At 32.7% G+C, this 25,713-nt stretch overlaps 2 long non-coding RNA genes across 2 annotated transcripts; both read right to left on the minus strand.

The window, feature by feature from the left end:
- Window positions 1-3: 3 nt before the first annotated feature.
- On the minus strand, window positions 4-25,713 carry LOC127715401 (uncharacterized). Its single transcript, XR_007988396.1, has 5 exons — window positions 25,539-25,713; window positions 25,045-25,347; window positions 22,583-22,649; window positions 888-952; window positions 4-68 (listed from the first exon to the last, which is right to left on the minus strand). It is a non-coding gene; the product is annotated as an uncharacterized LOC127715401 (long non-coding RNA).
- LOC127715399 (uncharacterized) lies at window positions 2,987-5,461 on the minus strand. The gene is made up of 4 exons (XR_007988394.1): window positions 5,199-5,461; window positions 3,884-4,043; window positions 3,523-3,629; window positions 2,987-3,061 (listed from the first exon to the last, which is right to left on the minus strand). It is a non-coding gene; the product is annotated as an uncharacterized LOC127715399 (long non-coding RNA).

The following is a 25,713-nucleotide window of genomic DNA, read 5'->3' on the forward strand; positions in this document are numbered from 1 at the left end:
ACCTATAAAAAGAAAAACCAATATCGAAACACATGTCTTCGGGAGATGAGATCGTTTTCTTAAATGCACTACAAAAGACAAAGAATGCCTACATGGTACGATTTTATATACTATTATAAATGAAAACAATGTTCTCGTTAAAACTTCTAAACACAAAACATTTTCTGCTCTTATTGACATTTATTCGATATTGTTAATTTTAAAATAATAAGTAACAACTGTCACTTTATAAATTTAAAATGTATTTCATTTTAAATTCCACAAACAGCTTATATAATCAGAAACGTGTGTGTGTGTGTGTGTGTGTGTGTGTGTGTGTGTGTGTGTGTGTGTTGTTTTGTTTGTCGTTGATAAATTCTTTAACATTATATATTCTAAAATTATTATATCATGCAATTTACGGATGCAGCGTCATCAAATTATTCAAACAAAATGAAAAGGCAGATAAAATGAATTCTGACAGATGGATAACCTAAATTGCAGAAGCATTATTGCCATGAGCAAGACGGCGGATGTCAAATGTGGTACATGATCTGCTTATTTCCGGAGCACCTGAGAACATTCCAGTTGTTTTGGAGGGGTTCAAATTATTTTGTATGTTGTTTTCTATGTACAAAATGTAGAGTTTTGTAGAATGTCCTTTGTGTTTATTTAAAGGTTTTTTCGATTTTTTTTTTTGCCGTGGTGATTTTTTTCGACGTAAGATTTTGAAATGCTCCCTTAGGTATCGTCTCGATTTCTTCTATTACAGTCAAATGTGTAATAAATAAAACATACAAATAAAATTGAAATAGTAATGTCTTTTGCGATGTACAGAAATGTAAACTACAGTTGTTTAAAGATGTCGCATATTGTTAAGGTATTTCTAATTCGTAAGATATACCTACCATTATAATAATCATGTTTATCGCTTTTCACGTCTTTAGCCAAAATTGGTGTATTAGTCTTTTCTCTAATTACTATATATATATAAAAATATTAATTTTCGCGAACCATTTAGGTCACGGAAATTCCATTTTTTGCCATCAGTAAGGAGAGTTGTACAAATAATGTGAATACACAGAACCCCGATCCAATTCATCTTTTGCTATAAATATTTATCATTTTCTGTTTTATATCTCCTAACATCATTCCATTTTTCTCTAATTTCGATTAAAATATGCCAAAACCTGCAGTAAAAATAGATGTATGCCCCAAATAAACATTCCCCGATTGGTTGAACTACTATGGCGTCGATGTAAAGCAAGGCAAGCCTCGATGTAAAGCAACGCAAGCCTCGATGTAAAGCACACGCTTCCCAAGAGTAAGGAGAGTTGTACAAATAATGTGAATTCACAGACCCCCGATCCAATTTATCTTTTGCTAAAAGTGTTCATCATTTTCTGTTTTGTATCTACCAACAACATTCCATTTTTCTATAATCCCGATTTAAACATGTCGAAACCTGCAGTAAAAATAGATGTATGCCCCAAGTAAACATTCCCCGATTGGTTGAAAAGCTGTGGCCTCGATCTAAAGCAACGCAAGCACACGCAAAAATTTCCGTTGACATGTTAAACTTCGACCCCGGGATTCAGCCGAGGTAACCTTCAGCCGATTCACATAGAGATTTTCTTGCGCTCAAATGTAATTCTAAGTGAAGTATACTGGTAAAGTAAAATTACATTCTTTTACAGAAGTATTTACACATTTTATCATTAATGTATTGTCATGCTTCTGCATATTTACGCTGAGCTTTAGTTAAATATAATTCTATACAAATTTTGTTACGTCAAGCATTAACAGTAAGAATATGTTTCGCGCCAAAACAAGAAAATAATCTGTATCACAAAATAAGTTTATCAGCTTCTTTCTGAAATTTTCCAACAGAAAATAGCGTTAATTATAGAGAAATTTTGGTGAGTATTACTTATTAATGTTAAGGTTCTCCAGAGGTGGTTCTCTACACCTTCTTGGCGGTCAATTTAATCCCATTTATCAATTATCCCCGATGGCGATGACACCCAGTCGATTTGTGTCATGAGCGAAAATCTTATCTATTTCCCAGCAAACAATTCAACATTTTAAAAACGTTTTAAAAATGTTTTGTTTTGGTTTCTAGAATGTTTTATTAAAACGTTTTAAAAACCAAAATTTGTAGACTCTTATAAATGTTTCAAAAACATTTTGAAGAAACGTTATTTTGGAACATTCAGAAAACGTTGAAATAAGGTTTTATGAAAAACGTTTCTGTCAACCTCCAACAAACATTTTCAATACATTTGTGTAACAATGATGCATTAGTGCGACCACCATTACTTTGGTTTAAAAATATATAATTGATTGTGCACGTGTTTAATTGAAGAAAAAGCAACATCTCCATAAGCTTGGATGGATGGTTGGTTTTTTAACGACCAGTGGCAAGTCAGATGCATATTCTGGATGAGAACATGATTATTAAAAATTAATACCCTGTCTTGTAATACACCAACATGTTGTGCCTGATTTTTTGGTTCTAGCCCACAAGGCAAGTTTGCAGGATGACATGTCACATTATTCTGACTACGGGCCAAGAAGTCTTTGCTCTAACTCATTTTGGGGAGAAGCAACAAATAATAATTTTATTGTCATTGGTTTTGCCCGGCCGAAGTTCCGACCGGCAACCTCCGCACTTGAGGCGACGACACTGATCATTACACCAAAGCTCTAAAGGAAGATATTCTTTATAAAAAAAACTATGCCAAAGCAAAGCTTGTCAACCTCTAACTGTTTAAACTTGGTCCTGTGACCTTGAAAGTCAATTCAATAAGGTTCTTGCATTGACAAGGAGATAACATATCTCTTAAACCGAGAATTTGACATATTATCATAATAACTTCAATCAATGATCTTGTTTATAACCAAAGCTTCAATTGTTGCAGAAATTGGAATATAGTTTTATAAACATCTTTAATCACTTTGCAACAAAAAAAACCAGTATTGACAGGACTAAAATCAGTAGAATCAATGTACTTTTAAACAGATTTATTTGTTCAGACTTTAATTCTTCTTTCGCAATCGTCTGTCCTTTTCTTACAGGTTTCTGAAATGATCAAAAGCAATTTGTTAACGAGATCAGTACGCCCAAGTACACTGTTTAGCATATAACTCTTAACCCCAGTTAGTTGTTGTACTCCCTTTTAATCAAGCTATTTCATTAAATCTATAAAGGGGAAATTATGCTATTTTTTGCAATCCAAGTAATTATTAAGATAGGCAAAAAACATAAATAATATTTTACATGTCAAAAGCAATTGCTACAAATGTAAATCTCAATGTTTTACTTGCAGGATAAAGACAATCATTCCATCGTCAAGAACATAACAATGTATTATTCTAATGTCTCTAAATAAACAGAAGTTCTGCATGGTTGGCAAATGTTATATTGCTATAAGTGGCTCAGAAATTTGTGTATAGATATTCAAATTGCAAAAATAAACTTTTAGATAAATAAAACCTTCCACTTAAACATATATTAAGATATTTTATTCAATTGAAAAATACCTTATATTTTGGTCCTCCTGGCTTGTGTGGGGCCTATTTTAGGAAGTCAATTAAGACTCCCTCCATATCGGAAACCTTGGATTTTGGGAACACTCTTGTACAACTTTCTGAAAAAGTATTACAGAATTAAAAAGATATATTTCATTATTATTTTTAACTTCTTTAAACTTTTATATATATATATATATATAATAACTTTATGTAACTTTGCACTCTGTTTCTACCTAAAATAATAAGTGAGAAACATTATATTCATATTCATCATATGAATTCTTTTTGAGATTAAAGTCAGATAAAAAATCCAATCTATATTAATGGCACTTGCTTTTAAATGTTCGACATATTTTCTTAATCAACTTACTCATGATTATCCTGCACAAAGGGTGACCTGTGAATGCCTCTTTTCCCTTTTGCCCCTTCAGACTGTATTTGGTCCATAACTGATTAGTGCCACACTTCTTCATCATCCTTCCTATACAGTTTGAAGGGCTGTGACCACCCTGTGACACAAAATACTGGACCTACAAAATTACAATTTAGTCCCGTTGTTATTTATTTTTCGTGAAATCAAATATTTGTTTTATAAATAATCGTGTCCATGAACCAATCTTAGCAAAACCTATTAATGTTTTTATTTTATTTCTTGTCCGTATCGAGTTTCTATAATGATTTTCCATGTATCGCTGTGTATACGTTATATGCAATTTTATATGCATTTGAATGTTTGTCTTCAATTACAGGTTTATTCTATTAATGCATGATTTTTTTATTCATATATATAGCATGTTTCGCTTATATATATTTACTTTAAATTAATATATATTATCTTTAACTGTTAAAATCTGATTTGACCTTTTCTCGGTAGATTGTTCTGGTGTTACATTATAAACTTTTATACATCTATTTATTTGAAAGGATTTTCCCAACGTAAATGATCTGTGGTAATCAACACTGGTCGTATATGAATTTCTTTAATTGATGATATTACACCTGGTGTTTCGGATATCATTCAGGTCAAGTTCGACCAAGGCCGTTCATCCTCGTCAGGTGCCCTTGCGTAATACTTTTATTTACTATAACATTTGATTATGATTTCTTTTTAACTATTATCAATATGTTTCTATCGTGTAATGTATCAAATGCAATTACATTTTGTGGTAATACTGAATTGTTCATGACTGGCAAGTTACAATTAATTTTAGTCAGACATAATCATATAAGATATTTTGTAAAATGAGGCCCAGCACTGGCAGCACGGCTATGGGTAGTCCAAAAAAAATATGACGTCTTGAAAGGATATTTTTGATTTTTGCTGTTGATACGAAGTTGGAGGAGGGCGTCCACATTTTTTTTGTCAAATAAGAAAGCCTTACAAAACGTCATTATTATTTGACTACGCTCTGGGTAGTTTAAATGATTAATTATGCTGTCTTCGGAGGCTTGTTTTTATTTAACTCGTGTAAAAGTCAGACCAGTAGCCCACGAGGCATGACAAATTGACACGTGATGGCATCATGCAGTGGTGAATGTGAATTTCTGCCTGTACTGTAGTAGTTAAATCTGTTAATCATGTAAATAGACTCATGCAAATCATACGAATGTCATGGAGAAAATAATGCAGTAATTTGTCTCAATTTCTACAAAATACAGCGAATGTTTATTGATTTTATACATACCTCATAGACTGAACGCTATTCTGTAGAACTGATCTTCTATCATGTCTAGTGTCGTTGTTTTCCCAATTTAAAAAAGGCGGTGAGAGTATCCGGAAGTTTCGAACAAATTTTATCTAATGAAGAATTCTGCTTTAATACAAATTATTGTCGTAAATAATACATTTTCTCAATTAAAATGTCTATCTTCGAATATGATAATACTTTAGAGATGCGATAAATGGAAATATAGAAATAAAATACGAAACTAACTAATAAGTTACAACTGGTTCCCGGTTCTACGGAAAAGAAACCAGTTATTAGAATACAAGAATTATTTTTTATGACATAACATATCATCATATCGACAGATAGAAGATGACTTTTTGTAAATTAAAAATTAAAAGTAATTATTAAAAACAAAAATATTGCGGTGATATGGGAAACATGATTTATAAAGTTTTTCTATACTTATTAAAAAACATTTTTGAAACATTATTAAAAAACAAAATTAAAAACGTTGTTTTAAAATGTATTATTTATGTTCATCAAAAACATTTTTGAAAAAATGTTTTTTTTACGTTTAAAAAATGTTTGCAGAAACATTTCTACTATAGTTACAGAAAACGTTTCAATTTAACCTTTTAAAAACATTTCTTAAACGTTTTTTCGACACTAACTTATTTGAAACCTTTAAAAAACGTTTCTAAAATGTTCTGTGTTTGGTGGGTTGATGAAATAACTTCTTCATTAACTGTACATGCAATACTTTTGTAGTTTTTGATAACCGTGCACATTCCCATTACATGTCCGCAAGATAAATGGGTTATGCATTTGTGAATTGTCGGTCAGTGCGTGATCACGTGACGTTATTATTTGTAAACAAACGGGCTCCCCATGTAACACGTGTCGGAACTATCCATACAAGGTGCAATCAATCTTATATTTCACTATTTGATGATATTTCTGTGTCTGTTTGTAGGTTTTGCAGATAAGATGTCATAGTGTAGTTTCATAGACAAAAAAGTACCATGATTGTTCCTGTTCAGTAGTTGTGATTTTTTTTTTATAGAATTAGAAGGTAAGTCTACATAAAATTTGCTGTTACAAAATTTTGGAAATTATTTAAAATTAAGGAATGTATCTCCCTCATACAAAGCTCTGATTCCTTGCCCAGCTTTGGCTATACTTTTTGTCCTTTTTGGTTTATTGCTCTTCATGTTTTTAATAAGCTTTAGATTTTCAAATATTTTAGCCTTGAGCATCACTGAAGAGACATTGATTGTCGAAATGCGCATCTGGTGCAGAAAAATTGGTACCGTTTATGTTATTAGTCATTATTTAATGAATATAAAAATGACTCAAAACTCTGTGTAATTTTTCCCCAATTTTTGAAACATGCATAATTTAAAGAGCATTTGCTTCCCTTGAACCCTCCCCCCACCCCTACAAATTGCCCAAAACTCGTACTCATAGTCCGAGATTAATGTCCAACATCTGTTTTTGCGATTCCGGCATTTTAACTCTTTTATTTTCAAATTGAACACACTCGGCCATTCAGCTTAATTGCATCATAAATGAACGAGGTGTTAGATTATGTTTTCCTATTGAATAAGGGTCATTTTCATAAATCAGCTCTCATAATGCATTGTAAATTACTTTTTCTGTTGGTCAGTCACAATGTTTTAAAGTTAAAGTTAAAATGCCAGTATTGATGTGTCAACTGTCCAAATATGAGAAAATAGCGGGTGGCAGGTCGATTAAACTTACTTAAATGAAGAGAAAAATGAACTAATTGAGGCTCGATAAGGGTCATTTGCATAAATCAGTTCCCATAATGTTGGTCATGTGACATTCTTTTAAAGTGAAAGTTAAAATGAGGGTGGTAATGGTGGTACCTTCATGACGAATAAGGGTAAAAAATCTTGCCAGATGACGTTAACGGTAATTTTTGGTGCATGACTATAAAATGAAGACTTTCTTTAAGACGTTAAAAAAATTGACAGATTTTGATGAATCACGTTAATTTTTTCCCAAAAATAATGGTAATGATAATTATTTGAGACCTCTGATGAATCACGATAAGGATATGTTGACGAATCACAGTAAAATGTTAACATATTTGACACTAACGGTAGCCAAATTGACTGTTTGACTCCTGACGGTAAAGGGCATTCATACCCTCTAAAATACCAGTATTGATGGGTCAATGTGAAAACTGTCCAAATATGAGGAGATAATGGGTGGCAGGTTGATCAAACGTACTTAAATGAAGAGAAAAATGAATAAATTGAGGCTTGATTTATATGGATCCAGTCGCCTCCAGAAGCAATGAAGCAGCACATCCACTTTGGACGGGCAAATATCATCTATCTGATATGGGACCAGCTGAAGTCCCACTGCCCTAGCTGGTGTCGCAAAACAGTCGTTGGAGGTTAGAGTAATCTCCGACTACAAAACTCAATTCCAATGACAAAAATGCCCTAATCTTTAATTGAAAGCATTGGAAAAGTAGACTAAATTATAATTTTGACAATGACCACAATTTGTTTTAGTTCAATGTACATGTAATAATATGCGGGATAATACATGAACTTAATACTGCTTCAAGGTTATACAGGTTTGTCAATGTAAAATAAAATAATTTGTTTGCTAACTTAGGGAGCTACCATTTGATTTTTAGGGGGTGGGGGTCTAGGATGAAATTTGAAAAAAAGGCAGGATGAGTCAATATGAAAAAAAAGGCAGGATGAGTCAATATGAAAAAAAAGGCAGGATGACAATTTATGTTAAAACAAGTCGGGATAAACTAATAGAAAAAAAGGCAGGACAGATTACATCTCAAACTTAAAAAAAAAAATGCAGGACAAAATATTCATCCTAGCCCCCCCCCCCCCCCCCCCCCCCCTTTTTCCCCCCATAAAAATGGAAAGGAAGCTCCCTTATAGTGTTTCCTTCAGCGGGTGTTGGCCTGGAATGGTACCCTGCAGTTTTCATACGCCTGTTCATGAGAAATATTATGGTATGCCTTTGTCCGTCTGTCTGCCCTGATCTGTGTTTCTAGCATGTTGTTCACTAACTCAGTAATAGTTCACCAATTTGCATGAAACTCTGGTGAATTGATTATATCTACTGACATGAGCTTCCTTTTAGATTTTTAGGAATTTTATAATATACATTTTCAAAATGTGAGGTTTTATTCATTAAAAAAGGGGGATTTTCATGTTAACGCCCATTAACTCTAAAAAAAGCTTTGTTCACTAACTCTTCAACGCTTTCACCAATTTGCATGAAACTGTTGTAAATTGATTATTTTATAAATTTTAGGTTTCCTGTTTCAGAGTTATATGGGATTGTGTTCATGTATTGATGTGAGCTCCCTTTAGATTGTTTTGGAATTTTACAATTTACATTATCCAGTTACAATGTAAGGGGTTTTATTCATTCAAAAAGGGGGATTTCCATGTTTTTTGACATTAACTCGAAAATGCTTTAAGCAGTTGTCATTTGTCATGAAACTTTGGTTAATTGTTTATATATATCTATTGATGCAAGCTCCCTTTCAATTTAATAAATTGTGGAATTTTATTCATAAAAAAGGATGGCTTTCCCAGTTTGCAGATCAAATTCAAAAGTTTGTACATGCACTTCTCTGGTATTGTTTCAGTAAATGTGTAAATTATAACTGACATAACTAATTTTGACAATGACCACATAATTTTAAGTTCAATGTACATGAAATATACAAGGTAATGCATGTAGACTTGATACTGCTGCAAGGTTATACAGGGTTGTCAATGAAAAAAAAAAATTTTGTTTGCCAACTTAGTGTTTCCTTCAGAAGGTTTTGGTGTGGTATGACACCCTGTCATTTTTATACGCCCGTTTACGGGACGTACTATGGTATACCGTTGTCCGTCGTTAACATGTCAGACATTAACTCAAAACCGCTTTAACCAAATTGCATTAAACTTTGGTGAATTGTTTATATCTATTGACATGAGCTCCCTTTCGGTTTTTATAAATTTTAGATTTTACGTTTCTAAGTTATGGGGTTTTATTCATTAAAAAAAGGGAGATTTTCCAGTTTTCGGACAATAAAAGCTTTCACCAACTTGCAAGAAATTGTGGTGAATTGTTTATATCTATTGACATGAGTTCCCTTTCGATTTTTATATATTTTAGATTTTACATTTCTGAGTTACAGGGTTTTATTCATGAAAAAAGGGGGGATTTTCCAGTTTCGGACAAAAATCAAAAATGCTTTCAGCAGTTTGTATGAAACTTTGGTGAATTGTTTATATCTATATTGATGTAAGCTCCGTTTAGAATTTTATAAATTTTACATTTCTGAGTGATGGGGTTTTATTCATTAAAAAAGGGGTGATTTTCCAGTTTTCGGACAATAACTCAAAAATGCTGTCAGCAATTCTCATGAAACTTAAGTGAATTGTTTATATCTATTGATGCAAGCTCCCTTTACATTTTCATAAATTTCTAATATGACTGGGAATTAATTGAACTTTATTTGTTTATAGTCTGACGACAGATTTACTAAGTATTGCGCAACAGCACAGTGTATTGCACAACAGCAAGAAATCTTTAATTTCATCACGTTCTAATGAAGTAACAAGCTTATTTTGCCGAAAGTTAGAATGATTTGATCTACGCTTGAGTAACAAGTACCAGAAGTGATAAAAAAATTGTCTGTATGAAAATAACATGCAACCAACTTTAAAATCAATGCTTTAACCTCCTAAAGAAAATAAATCGTTTATGTCTTTGAATTTCTTTACTTTCAAATGAAAAATTGCTGTTTCATCGACTTGGTAAATGTTGAATATTGCCGATGATGAAAGCCACTGAATTTGAGTATCGTAAACAACAGGGCGACTAGATTTCGCTTTTGAAGGTCGTTCAAAGACAAGTGGCGACCGGTAAAGCGACTTTGTCGTCCCAGTAGCATGGTAACGTGAGCCCTGCACAATGCTTATTACTTTAAAACACAGTCCTGTAATATTTTTTATTCTACTTTGAATATTGCCTGCTTATTTCAGCAACTATTCTTACAAAACAATCCTCTATTTATCACTCAGTATTGTTGATTATATTTATATGTATATGTAGTAAAGTGAAAGCAACCCTCTTTTTGAAGGTAAGTAACAGTTAACAAACTTTATCACTTATCAGTAGTTTAGAATGGTTTAAAAAAAGATCTAATAGATGTTACATGCATTATGACTTCCTCTCAAAAAGTTTGCATGTGTTTTAAAGTGGTTATTTAGCAATGTAATTTTTTCCCTCAGTATTAACATTAATTTGGAATTAAGTTAAAGGATTTCAGTTAACCAAAATTATTTCACGCCTAATTTATATAAACAAATCCCATGTCAATATATAACATGTACAACAATCAAACATCAACCCACGCCAAACTGGATGTAATTGAAAGACATCTAGAGGTCAATATACAGTCTTGAACAAAAGACAAAATAAGGAAAAATATAGCGAATTTTTGAGAATTATTATTATTGCATGTATATTTGCAATATTTAAAATGCATAGTTTAAAATCTTTTGAGTTTTAGGTCCATCTACCATTTTAGAAAACTGGGATTATTTGCAGCTAGTCTATTAGATAACATTTTATAGTTTTGAATGTTTCTTCATCAGTTAACTAAAATTAGGTGGAGGTATGTTCTTATTTCTGACAGAGGGGTACTCAACCTATATCAATTTGTGCATGAAGTGATTGATAGTTGCTAGATACTGAATGATTTTACCACAAATTTGTTAAAGTTTTAACCGGTGTATATATTTAAAATAGGTTAATAAAGTTCATGTCTTTTTCAGGACTTCTGATCCAACCATGTAGTATGGCATGTTTGTGAGATATGGTTTTGGCCAGTAGGATGTTCAGGAAGGACCTGTAGTACAAAGTATATCACTGGATTGAGCTCATTGTCTAAGTGTATTATTAAAGTGCTTTGCTTTGAGCTCAGTTCATTGTTATGCAATTCATTCTTTGTGAAATAAAGATTTGACAGACAACTCTCATGTACAAGGAATTGTCAAAGTGGTATCCATTCTATTTACAATGTAAGTAATAGGGAGATAAAAGCATTTTATTTAGATTTGAACCAAACATTTTTTGTCCATTAGCCAAACTAAAAAAATAAAGCACAAATTCACCAAACAATGCTACTGGCGCTACTAGCAATATGATGCTAGGTTCTTTTGTTACACTTTACTTTTTTACATCTGTACTGCCTACTAGCGACTCAGTCCTGAGTGTAAATGGTCATTCAGTATGTTAAGAAAAAGACCAAAATTTATAAGGCCTATCTGGCCTAATTGATTTCTAAAATATATTTCATTGTACATGTTCAACATTTATCATTCATTTGTTTATTTCTTAATTTGTGTGAATTAACAGTAAATGTTAATTACTACACTTTCATACCATAACAAAACTGCCTTACTGTATTGGTATCACTTATATTTGTATCCATATAACAAAATAAACTGAAAAGAGAATACTTTTGCAATAGCTTTTTCATATTGAATACTAAAACTTTTTAGATATTTAGACATATTAAGTAGATGTTCATAATATCCGCTTGACATTTTATCATATGACTTCTGTAGTTAGTTATGAGTCTTTGAAGCATGCTCACAAAGGTTCTTTTGTTGATATCATTTTCATACTGGTCAAAACTTTTTTTTGCTTTGACCAGCTTTGGAGGAGATATTTTCAAAGAATTAATAAAAAATAACAGAAATTAACTTTCTAGCTCATCTAGCCCCAATCATCATGTCAGGCATTGTCATTACTAAAAAACATTAAATGTCTTCTAAACTGAGAAACAATTTCCACATTTAACCGAAATCTTTTACTTATGATACTAACAATCCCCCACAAAGTAATATAAATAGAACCATACAAATAGTAAGCAAATACATGTTCTCAGATACCATCTCCCATATAAAAAAAATCACATTAGGGGACGACCATTTGATATTCTGGGGGGGCCAGGAGGATTTTGAAAATAAATAACTCAGCCTTGATAATCACAAAAATAAATGGTTTGTTCTGTGGTAGTTTGAAAATAAATTACCTGACTTGCAATGTATTGAAAATAAATAACTCAGCAGGTCTAATCGAAAGTATGAGATGGCACCAGATTCTTCATAAATTCCTCCTTTTATCAAACAAAAATCGGGAAACACTTCCCATTTCTTTTAATAATAAAAGTATAAATATTATTTAAATATACTTGAAATGTCAGAAAATTGGTTTCATTTAACTTGAGGTTAATTGTCTCAGGAACACCTACCTCACTTTTATTAAATCAGGGCCGTAACTGCATTGAGACAAATGCCTCATGTAGGAAATTTCAAAACTAAACGCTTGTCTCAATATCAAATTGTGTTCACCGTGAGTGCCTTGCAAGAAGCAAGTTCTGTTCTCCCTCAGACGTAGCCCCTGATTTTTCGGGATCAATGTTTCTTATTTATTTGTCTTTTGTTCATTGATTGCCCTTCTGTATTCTGTTAGTGTTGCATTCATTTTGTAATTTAGTAATTTTATTATTAACTTGATCATGAGTTTAAAAAAACACAGCAGCCACAGACTTAACTATGTGAATTACATTTTTGCTTTATCATGCATATTTGTCTTTTGATGTTGTTCCTAGAAAGTTAAGTCTTACACTGAATCTATAACGTGATTTTGCTTTGAGACCAAAATATTGTCATAAAATTATTAAAACAGAACTTGCATTTTCAGTTTAAGAAAGGGTCTGGGGAACACCCAGAAGGCATGATTTTGCATCATTTGTTCTATAGCTTCTTGGGCCTTCAGCGGTTCAAAAACCCTTAAAAAAAATTTTGCCTCGCTCTGCTCGGCAAAACATGTTTGCCAATACTTTTAAAAGAGCCTTAGTTACAACCAAACTTTAATACTGTGTATGTATGCAATACATGTATATGCATTGGGGGATACAGAAGATTCATTTCTGCAAAGTAATAATTAATTCTGATTAAATGGTACATAATGACTTGACTATACATGAATTATTTATAATAAACAAATAATTTAAAAATTGTATGTTTTCGAATATTATAAATATAGTTGTGAAAATAAATAATCAGTCCCTTGCTTTAATGAAAATGAAAAATCTTGCTTCAATAGTGCAGAAAATAGATAATCTGTCCTCTTAGTTTACAAAAATAAATAACCGATCCAAAACAAATCCTCCTGCCCCCCCCCCCCCCCCCCCCCCCCCCCCCCCCCCAGAATATCAAATGGTTGTCCCCTTAAGAAAAAAATGAACCTATTATGTGTTCCTCTCCTAGCTACAAAATGTATCCAAAATCAAAGATGTGGAACATATATATTCTATCATAATCATTTGGTAATCAATGCAATTAGTATCTCTTCCATGCCCGTGTTGAACATAAAAAACTAAATATTACATAAACAACACCCCTAATGCTCATGTTGGTTGTCATTGTGCAACACAGTTAATACATAGAAAACATAAAACATAGAACTCCTTTTGTCATATAAAACACTGTCAAACATCCAATCATACTATCCACACTGATCTGTGTCCACACTTGTAATATAGTATAAAATATTAAAAGAACGATGTTAAAACATTAAGACAAAAAATGCTACAAACAAACCAAGTATTTCAAAATACGGGTAGGTAATGTATATATCTATAGAAGTCTATGAAAAGGGCCAACCAGAAAATTGAATATGTACCGGATCGTCTAGAATAGACGAAACAGCGCAGATAAGGAAACAATTATATAAGTCTAAAGATTAGCACAGCGGTACTAATATAAGATGGTAATATACGAAGATGTTGTTATAAAATCGTGTTTTAATAACAACATCTTCGTATATTACCATCTTATATTAGTAGCGTTGTGCAATCAGCACACCAATGTTAAATCTGCAAATTTGCGGAAGCAAATTTTTATTCTTCCCTCGCCGGGATTCGAACTCATACTATTGGGATGCAGCGCTCTAGATTACTCGGCCACCTAGACTGAACTAAAAATTCGGCTTTCGGTGGCCTAGTGTTACCTTTCATCGTCAGTAGAATCTAGAGTTGTAACACAGTACATGATATATTAGGCATGAAGATGGAATTGATTGCAGATATAGCTAAATTATCTGTCGTAATTAAAGGATCGTAAGATGCAGTCACAGAAATAATTATTTTAGTACGTCTAAACAAGTGACAACTCTACGACAGATCCATCCATTGGATCCACCAGTAAAGGTGATACACGGCTGAAAACACATATTATATTCATAACTACTCTAAATATCAGCACAACAATGTTAAATCTGCAAATTTGCGGAAGTATAACCAATTTTATTTGCTAATTGAAAATTAAGCCGAATAAAATAATTTAAGACAGCAGAGAAGATAATTCTGTTTGAATTGTTTATTACTAAGACTTAAATAAAGAGTGAGCTATTTATACTGTAAATTTATGATGTCTCTAGTCTGGTAAAAGGGTCAGAGTGTCCTACTTAATCAAACGATAAATTGTTGAAATTAGATAACATGTTTTCACGTGCAGAGAAATTTCACTTATGACCAGTGCATGATTGGATTACATCTTTCTTATTGGTCACTGATCTTTCGGGGTCAGCACGAGTTCACGTGTAAGTGCGTTATGGTCACTTCCTTTTATCATCAGCATTTGATGTGTTAACTTGTGATTCTTATCAAACAATTTGTTAAAAATTAAAAAATCTGCTCTAAAGTTGTCGCATGTTGTGACGTATATATATATATATATATATATATATAAACAAGTCTAAATTGAAAACAACGTTCAAACCTATGATTGCGTTGGATAAAAACCGCAATTTTTATACGTGTGCATGCAAAACAAATTTCTTGATAGAGGGGTCTAAATACAGCACAAACAACATTTTCCAAAAGACCAAAAAAAGTGAAAAAGTATATTTTAACAAAACGCATTTGACTAACAGGTCGAACAACAGATGTTCTTAAACCCTGCTGACTGCCATTGGCGATTGCCAAATAAACGGATCACAAGATGTTACAAAATGGATCTTTTAAAATTTATAAATCTAATACCAAACAGAAAACAATAAACTTGCAGAAAAGATGGTATACCGCAAAGAAGAGGTGCAAAAATTAGTACACCATATCCGGATTTCGACAATTAATGTCTCTTCAGTGATGTTAGGGATCGAAACGGTATTTGGAAGGCCATAAATTCAAAATTCAAGAGTCTATATTAAATTGAGGTAAATTATATGGCCTTCCAAATACCGTTTCTGTTTTGTTAAAATATACTTTTTCACTTTTTTTGGTCTTTTGGAAAATGTTGTTTGTGCTGTATATATATATATATATATATATATATATATATAAAACGTCTGAATAATAGTCAACAATTTTTCCCACGAGGGCGCTGGATCGTTACGAGTAACGATACACGTACACAATAAATAAATTATATAAACGCCTAAAAAGTGTACACAACAACACCAATAACAAAAAAAGGAACTATAAATGTAATTATTTATAAATATTTCGGATAACAGATATCCTTCATCAGTAAATATGATTGTGATGTTGAATGAATCATATATCAGTCTACTTAGATTAAACTATACAAATCTTGAAATTTATACAATAAAAATGTCAAACCGAACATCAGGTAAGACGCTTGCACAATTCTAAATATGTGTTAAACACGACATAGGTGATATGACTAATTACAACATCGCAAACAAACGGCCGTTAAAATATAATAATAAATTTTGACTAAGGTTAACTAGTTGAACGTGGCTTGGTACTTTTACATCCCTCAAAAAATTAAGCATTATATTTTAACGGCCGTTTGTTTGCGATGTTTAAATACGCAGACTCTGTTGCAACTACTCAGATATTTACAAATTTAGATCGTTCAGTGCTGTTTATTTGGAATTCTTATTGACGCAATCGTTCTTGTAACATCATAACTGTCGTCACCGTTAAAGCTTTAGAATTGTGCTAGTTCATATCGCACATTTTTATTTTTATTTAAAGCATATATTTGAACTCTCTGTTGTAATTAGTCATATCACCTATGTCGTGTTTAACACATATTTAGAATTGTGCAAGCGTCTTACCTGATGTTCGGTTTGACATTTTTATTGTATAAATTTCAAGATTTGTATAGTTTAATCTAAGTAGACTGGTATATGATTCATTCAACATCACAATCATATTTACTGATGAAGGATATCTGTTATCCGAAATATTTATAAATAATTACATTTATAGTTCCTTTTTTTGTTATTGGTGTTGTTGTGTACACTTTTTAGGCGTTTATATATATATATATATATATATATATCAAAGACTTGCTGCTGAGAGCTGTCATCTAAATCAGGCTCTCCGTATGTGGACTCTTGTAAGGGATGTGGGAACAAACGATGTCTGATCTGCAAACCAATACTGTATAGTATAAATGTAGTGAACAGTACGTTAGTGAGTCAGAACAGCCATTTCACAAACGTAAGAACGGCCATCGTAGTGACTATCAATGCAAGCCAGACCTTCCTCTCAGTCGATATTTGCGATCCCCTAGCCGTACATAGGTAATCTCAATCGACTGATTATTACCATCGTAGACCACAACACTGCTTGGTCTAGGGAGGAGAGAATCACTCAGGAAAGATTTTTGGATAAGAAAATTAAAAACGGTGGCACCGAATGGGATCAATGAAAAGGTGTAGTTCTAATGAATTAAATTGTTATACATGGTACGATTAATAGATAAAGTCGGTACATAATTTTGGTAAATAGGGTTTTTAATTCGTTTGCAATTCTCCGCCAAATGTGAATGTGCAATTATACGGGTACGCTAAGTTGCTTCTATGGACAACGTAGAGTTGTATGTAACAGGTGTTTTTCAATAAAACATTGGTAAAATAAGATTCAAATAAAACAAAAACTGAATCGGCGCCGCTGCTTACGGACTGTTAGTCCTGATTGAATCATTCGACAAGTATCTAAGAATCCATTGCCTAGGCGTTAACATAAATCATGCGTTTTCATGTTGATTATCAATTTCACCACATTAAGAATACAACTCGAAGAAGGGTTATCGCCCCTGTAACAGATGCACCCAATATCTTTTCATAAGTGTTAGTTTTTTGAGATATGTATACTGTTAAGTAGGATAAATAACCATCGATAATTGCACAAAACTAACAAACACTGTCCCCTTACAAGACATCTCCGCTCAACGAAACATCTTATTTATAAAGTTATTTTTTCAAATAATAGAAGTGAACACTGATTGGGTATCGCGGCGAGGAGGAGAAGAGACAACTTTTGGATCCACCACCTTAGACCCTGATGGTCAAAATGTAAAAGACGGAAAAAGGTACAGGAAAGATAAAGGTTGAGTTTATTATGTGGCACCGTCTTTTATATCTCTGTAATATTGGCCAATGGACATTACAAACTTTGCTTACTTCAATAACATATTTTGTAAATCGAACAAAAATCTTGAATCACATTCATTTTTTATGCAGTAAAACTAGTTCTAAATTAAGCTGCAAAAGTTTCTTATCTGCACCAAATTTCCCTTGGATAGATGCAAGCATGATGAAGCTAGTTTGTCTAGCAAAATATTGTGTTTGTTTTGTTTTGTTTTTATCGCATGATAAATATTTTTAACATTTTAATATTTACATAGTTTTTACTAAAATGTGTGTTAAAATTACATTGTCAGGGAATTAATAACATTATTTGTGTAATTAAATTAATCTTTGTGCTGATAAATCTACACTTAAATAGATTTGTATGTTATATGTTGCAATTTATAGGCACTTATATATATGTTGTTGTGACCAGTTTGTAAATAATATGTTAAAAGAAACATAGTAGCATATAAATGTTCTATACAACATTATCTTATCATTTTTTAGTTGTTTTTTTTTTACATTTTTCTTCATCAAATTTGAACAAGTACAGTTTGGATAAGTGAGAGAGGCGGAAGATACCAAACGAAATCTCAAACTCGTAAGTCTCATGTGTTCCGGGAAAATAAGCAGATCCTGCTCCACATATGGCACCCGTCGTGCTGCTTATATTAGTACAAATTGCTGGATAAATCCAATTCGGTGATTTCACAGTAGAGGAAAAGCGGACGAGATTGATTGTTGTTATGACGATTGGAACATATTCGTCTGCATCTGTGAAACAGATGCTCAATAAAAAATGAAAACAACACGTTATAAATTGCACGCTTTTCTGGATTTACCTTCCTCAGGAACGCTCAAAGCCGAATATTTGAAAGCCAAGGATGTATACGAACGAAACAGTTGAAGAGCTATATCACCAAAAAGGACCTAAAAAAGAACAAAATCCAACTAAGGTCAACTTTGCCTGAGGGAATTGAAACCTTAGTTTCTTATAATTTCAAAGTTTATTAACGAAACGCTGAACGCTGTATATTAGAAAGCCAAGGATGTATAAGAACTGAAACAGTTCAAAAATTATATGACCAAACATAATAAACAAAACCATGTAAGGGCAATTTTGTCATAGGGAGACCATAGTTTCTTAACAAAATCCAAATTTATTAACGGACGATATAAGGAAAGGTTTGTTATTAATCATGTCAGTACCGAAGTACTGACTACTGAGCTGATTATACCCTCGGGAACTGATAGTCCACCAGCAGAGGTATCAACCCAGTGCTATAAAAAATGAAAACAATACGATCAATAAGTCGACATTTGTTTACCGATGTTCAATAACGGTCAACCAACTCGTGATGGCGTCCGTAATTTCTCAAAGGGATGACTTCAACTTCACAAATTGGAACCCTTGCTTCAATAGCACTCTACCAAGAAAATCATGACAGATAACGAAACATAATGGGAGATATATACTCCAGATGCAGGTGTTGCTGGAATGTTGCTACATAGAAATGGAAAGTTCACAATTAGGTATTAAAATTATCTTTTTTGTCAATAAGAGTTGATGCCAATCGACCCTCTTTGTAAATTTCTAGATGCAAGTCAAGATATGGGGAAGATATAACTGTATTGAGTATTCCGTTATAGCTTCTATTTTAGGTTCGATGTGATAAATTCATTCAACATAGGCACCTAACTTTAAATTATTTGGGGAGAGGTCATCATTTTCATAGCGACACGAAAAGCTTCTGTATGAATGTTTTCTTAAATTAATAACAGAAGAAATCGACATGAAGAGGAGCACAGATTGTACCCATGGGAATGCCACTTGTTTCTTGAAAAAAACACGTCCTTGTATTGTATAGCTATGTTGTCAATAAAAAATAAAGAATTTTGATAATGTCAGTTTCTGTTGTTAAGTTGGAGCGGATCACAAAATTTATCAATTGTTCATTTATTTAATTATGGAGTTGTCAAATGGACTCCAGTCACTAGAATGTACTAAAACCCTGGATTTATGAAATAAATGTTGGTCAAAGTCATTACATATCAAAATTATTTCATTTGGTAACTTTGAATTTATTAATTTGAATTTTGTTAAAAGAACGCTTAATTTTTTTTTTTTTTTTTTACAAAATACTATATTTAAAGATAAAAGTTACAAGATATTTTAAAAACTCATATAAAGGAAAACCTGAAAAATACATTCCATTTAAAAACCTCTCTGATTGTAACAAATACTGATGCGTCTAGTTGCCCGTTATCGACTAACTGATAAATACCGTCTTTTTTCTTTCTTTTCACTCTAAAAGTTGATGTCAACACCTTAAATACTTGCATGAAAGAACAAAATTGTTTTTGGTTATAAGATAATCAGTTATGGTTGACCTTATGTTATACAATTATAAATTCCATAGTTGTTTTAATATCAGATTTCCTTTTTATTTTGAATAACTTTTTTCATTTATGTTGTGAAAGCCCTTTTTGTTTCAATTAGACAAATTCGATATATATATATAAATACGGCTCTCTTGGGCAAGATGGTTCAAGCCTATTTGAATTGGCTATGGAAGTAAAAACTTTTTTTTGAAAATTGATGCTGTCCAGGAACCCGTTAATCAGAAGTGGATTCTTACAAATTCGGATTATCTACTCCAAAATCTTCAATCAAATATTTACAATTTCGCAGATATATCAAATCATTTTCTAAGCCTCAATGAGTGCTTACATCTCATATATCCTAATGAACTTGTGATTACGGATAAAATCGAAAGTAGAAGGTGTGCTTCATATCTTAATCCTTTCCTAAATATTGGCACATATGGACGACTTCAAACTAGAATATATATATGACAAGCGTGATGAATAATTTACCATCTGCTCCATCGTATTGCGTTTACATATCTCAGCTAACACGATACGCTCGTGCATGTTCACACTATTCTGACTCCATAAACAGGGGTTCGCACCTTACAAAAAAAAACTGCTCCACCATAGTTAGGAGGAACAACGACTGAAATCGACACTTCATAAGGTTTGCAGTCACCATAATGAATTGGTTGATCGATGCGATGTGTCGGTATCTCAACTCACTAGTGACATGTTTTCGTGGTCTTTGATCTGTAGAAACCAGTTTAGTCGTCTGGTCTGTTATTTTACCAATTGTGTCTTATTCCCGATTGTGACATTTTGGAACACCACGAGTGCCACAAGTGGAGCAGGACCACCTAGGATCAACCCAGGTTATTTCGGTGCGAGTGTTGCTCAGTCTTCTATGTTATTTTTTGTGAACTGTTGTTTTGTTTTAATAGAAAAGAAAGGATATGGGGCATCCATCCAGGACACAAAATCTGTACATGCACAGCATGAAACATAAAAAAGCAAAGGAACAGTGCTTTTATTGCTGTTCTCCATCTCAAAGTTACAGTTGTAGTTTTTCATTTTTTACCATGGCATTGTCAGTTTGTTTTCGACTTATGAGTTCGAATATCCTTTTGGTATCGTTCGTTTCTTTTATGACTGAGTGTGGATTGACATGGTACGTGATACATGCATAGCAGGAGACGTTTACCCTGTCAACAACTCCCGTCTCGCTCCTTTTGGAGTCCATGCGATTCCCTGAATTTTCTGTTCGTTACCTCGTGTTTTTTTTTTTCTTAGTCAATTTCCAAAATTTGAACATCGGTAAACTACAGTACTTAATTTATATATCTAACGAATGTAACCATATCGCCATATTTTGTTTATCTCTACCTCAAACAAGTTTCAATCAAAAGTTAAACAATTAAATTAGAACCTCAAAATATCGGAATTGAACAATTTAATTAAAACCTCAACGTGTCGGAATTAATCAATTTAATTAGAACCTCAACGTGTCGGAATTGGTTTAGAACTCATAAGTATATTGAACACAAAGAAGACTTGATGAAATATACGTTGAATCACACAAACAATTAAATAAAGAACCAAAAAAGAATGTGACCGTATTCACCTATATGTTTCATCCGTTGTATCTTATTTAATTTTTCCTTTACATTACGTACAATTTTCCCTGCATTCATTCCATTCTTAGCTTTTGTGAGCCAACGTTACAAGATGTAACATTAATAATCAATCAAGTTGTGAAATTCCGTATCATATTATTTATCTCAATGTTTAGGAAATGAGTTTGCATTCTTCTTTCATCTTCTTTCAAATAAAGAAATTCCGAATACCTTTCGAAAATTGAAATTTTTAGAGTGTAATACATGAATCTTATATAACGAACACTGTTCATCTTAAGAGTATTGATTTTTTTTCATGTTCAATACGTAAACAAATATGCCTCATGAATAAAAGGAATAATAATACTGTAAAATATTACTGGCATGTTGTTTAACAACTACAGAAATGAGGAATTATAAAAAACACAGTAGAATACAATAATACAGAACATTATAAATATAAGGAGATGTGTTATGATTGCCAATGAGTTCAAAAGAAGTGGATGCAAGCAATTATAGGCAACCGTACGGCCTTCAGCAATAAAAGAAACCATACTGTATAGTCGGTTAAAAAAGACCCGACATGAACAATGTGAAACAATTTAAACGAGAAAACCAACGGCCTAATTTATAACAAAACAATTTACAAAACACAAATATGACAGCCATGAACCACGGCAACCACTGAACTACCGGCTCCTGGCTTGGGACCGGCACGTAAAGAATGTGGCGGGTTACATGTTTTTAAGCGTTCAACCCTTTCCTTACCTTGGACATTGGTGTACATATCAACTCTAGACAACCGAACTCTCCTAGAAACAAAAAAAGTGCAAACAATAGCAAATTACACATGGTCAGGATGGCTTGACTTTGTGTAGATACGAGATGTGTCGGGATTAGTCTAATATTGATATACAAATTAATAAATATTTTAAGTAATCTTACCCGCTAATCGTTCTTAAGGGACACTGTGAACTTGCTAGCAACTCTTCCACTGCTGCACAATTAAAATCTGAAAAACACCGTTTGATTAACTTTACTTTATTTGTTGTTCCAATAGCATTAAAAAAATTATTCAGGAACACTTAAATAGTTTTTTAAATGACAAATATGTATATATAAATAAGAAGATGTGAATAGTTTATTAAATGACAAATATGTATATATAAATTAGAAGATGTGAATAGTTTATTAAATGAAAAATATATATATATATATATAAATAAGAAGATGTGGTATGAGTGCAAATGAGACACCATCCAAGTCACAATGTATAAAAAGTAAACAATTATAGGTCAAAGTACGGCCTTCAACAGGGAGCTTTGATCATATTGGTGTGGCGTTATTGGCTGTGGCTTCATACAGAATTTTAATTTCGTTTTCAAATATAGGCTAATTTACTTGGGAAGATAAGAATCTAAAAGATTAATCATGTCTATGCAGTTAAACATTTTGAAAAAATAGTAACATACTCTCAGCATGATCGTAGAGCTATTGGACAATCAGTTACAATCAACTACACAATTGATACATGTTAACGCGATATACTCTTAGTCCCATCATAGGGCCTGAATTGATATGTAACGCGCCGGCATGCTAAAATCAGCAAAGACCAATCGAAACAACATCTAATAATAATAACACTTTTAGATATTTAGATGATATATTGGTTCTCAATAATGACGACTTCAGTATCTACACTAAATAGATTTATCCTGCCGAACTGGCTTTAAATAAAGCTAATACTAACAATGAACACTGCCCTTTCCTGGATCTTGATATCTATATCGTTAACGGGAAGCTTAATACCAAAATTTATGATAAAAGAGATGATTTTTCATTCCCTATTGTTAATTATTCATTTTTAGATGGTGACGTTCCCTTGTCACCATCTTATGGTGTTTATATTATCTCAACTTGTTCGATTCGTTCGTGTTTGTAACAACGTATTTGATTTCAACGAAAGAAATCTCTGTATTACTGAAAATTATTACATCAGGGTTTTCGCTATCACAAACTAGTCAAAACATTTACTAAATTTTATCATCGATACAAGGACATCATTCGTAAATATAAATCAACATGTAGACATCTTATACGTTCAGGTATTTCACATCCAATATTTTATGGTAATATTCTTTACAAAGCACAAAAATGTCGGCATTCACCTCAAAAGCTAACCAAACCTTTAAACAGACTTATTCGGAAAGGATATAGTTACGATACTGTTTTCAGGTCATTAAGGATTGCATATTTTAGTATTAATATTGATTCACTCATAGGGTCTTTGCATCAGAAATAAACACTATTATTCTAAAACCAGTTGCTTGCATGATACGGGTATGTTCTTTTCATATATTTTATGATTGTATGATACTAAACCCCTAACGGGAGGGACTGTACTTGATTTTCATATGATGAAGACATAATCTTGCAATCAGTTTAATTGAGGTCTGGAGCTGGCATGTCAGTAACTGCTAGTAGTCCTTTGTTAATTTATGTATCATTGTCATTTTGCTTAGTTTCTTTTGTTACCTATTCTGACATCGGACTCGGACTTCTTTTAAATTGAGTTTAACTGTGAGTATTGCTATGTGTTTATTTATTCTACATGGGCTAGAGGTATAGGGGGAGGGTTGAGATCTCACAAAACATGTTTAACCCCGACGCATTTTTGCGCCTGTCCCAAGTCAGGAGCCTCTGGCCTTTGTTAGTCTTGTATGTTTTTTTAATTTTAGTTCATTTATATGTTTTGGAGTTTAGTGTTACCACCATTTTCACTGAACTAGTACACAATTTTATTTAGGAGCCATCTGAGGACCTCCTCCGGGTGCGGGATTTTCTCGCTGCGTTGAAGACCCATTGGTGGCCTTCGGCTGTTGTCTGCTCTTTGGTCGGGTTGTTGTCTCTTTGACATATTCCCCATTTCAATTCTCAATTTTATCATATTGATATACAGACTTATCTAACAGGGAGTGTTTCTAACATAGAAAACTATTTATCCAACAGGTTTACGACGAAGAACAACTGACATCAACACTTCTCAAGTTTCACGGTTACCATCACAAATTATTTGAATGATGCGATGTGTCTGTGTTCCAACTCACGAAAGACATGTTTTTGTGTTCTACGCAATTTAATATACCAAAATACTAAAAGTGTTTTGAAATGTATTTACCGATTGTTTACAATTTTTTTATATGAAATCTTTCTTATTCCGTATTCGTCTTATTTGTAATGTATGCATAGCAGGATACGTTACCCATGTCAACACACATAATCTCCTTCTGTTCTGAGTTTATGGGATTTCCTCAGGTTGTTTCTCATTGTTTGTATATTCATAATGGATGTACTAGATTGGATCATATGGACCCTTCTGTTGCCTATTATTCAAATATTGAGCATACCTGGAGAGAGAACAAATCCACTGGGACACTCTCTGATGAAACAAGAGCAGTCTTCTTTAGACGGTATACAGTAGCACGTGTTTTTTGGTGTAACTACAAAATCATATCCTTCTGTGTAATCACATCTACACGCTCTGTCTTTTTTATTTGTACCCGAAGAAAATGGTACTTGTCCTTCGCCATTGCATAATGATTTTTCGTATTTGCAAAGGCCACTACCATTCGTCCAGAACTTGAAAGGTTAGTATCGATCAGTATCACATTGTACACCCTCCAAACTTCCAACTATTTGTATTTTGAAACCTTCAAAATTCGCAGAAGAACTATATTCCAATATGTCAAACTCAAATTAAAGCACTCCGAACAGTCTACTGCGGTAATTATATAAAAGACTACTTTACTCAATATTGATTATATTTAGAAAAATACATACTCTATCAAGTAGCGTTGAAAATTCAATCAAACACAACTGTACATGGAAGAAATATACTTACCAGGCGCATCCAACTGTGGTTCGTCTTTGCATGCTTCAACGTTCAGCATTTTATTTGCATCGTATAAACAAAGATACCTGTCTGATATATTGCATACGTCTTTTGCTCTTATATTCCACTGCGAATGAAACGGGCAATTCAAGGTAAATGCCTTGTCAAGTCCATAAAAAGTCGT

This window comes from Mytilus californianus, unplaced genomic scaffold (genome assembly GCF_021869535.1).
Source record: "Mytilus californianus isolate M0D057914Y unplaced genomic scaffold, xbMytCali1.0.p SCAF_9, whole genome shotgun sequence".
NCBI lineage: Eukaryota > Metazoa > Mollusca > Bivalvia > Mytilida > Mytilidae > Mytilus > Mytilus californianus.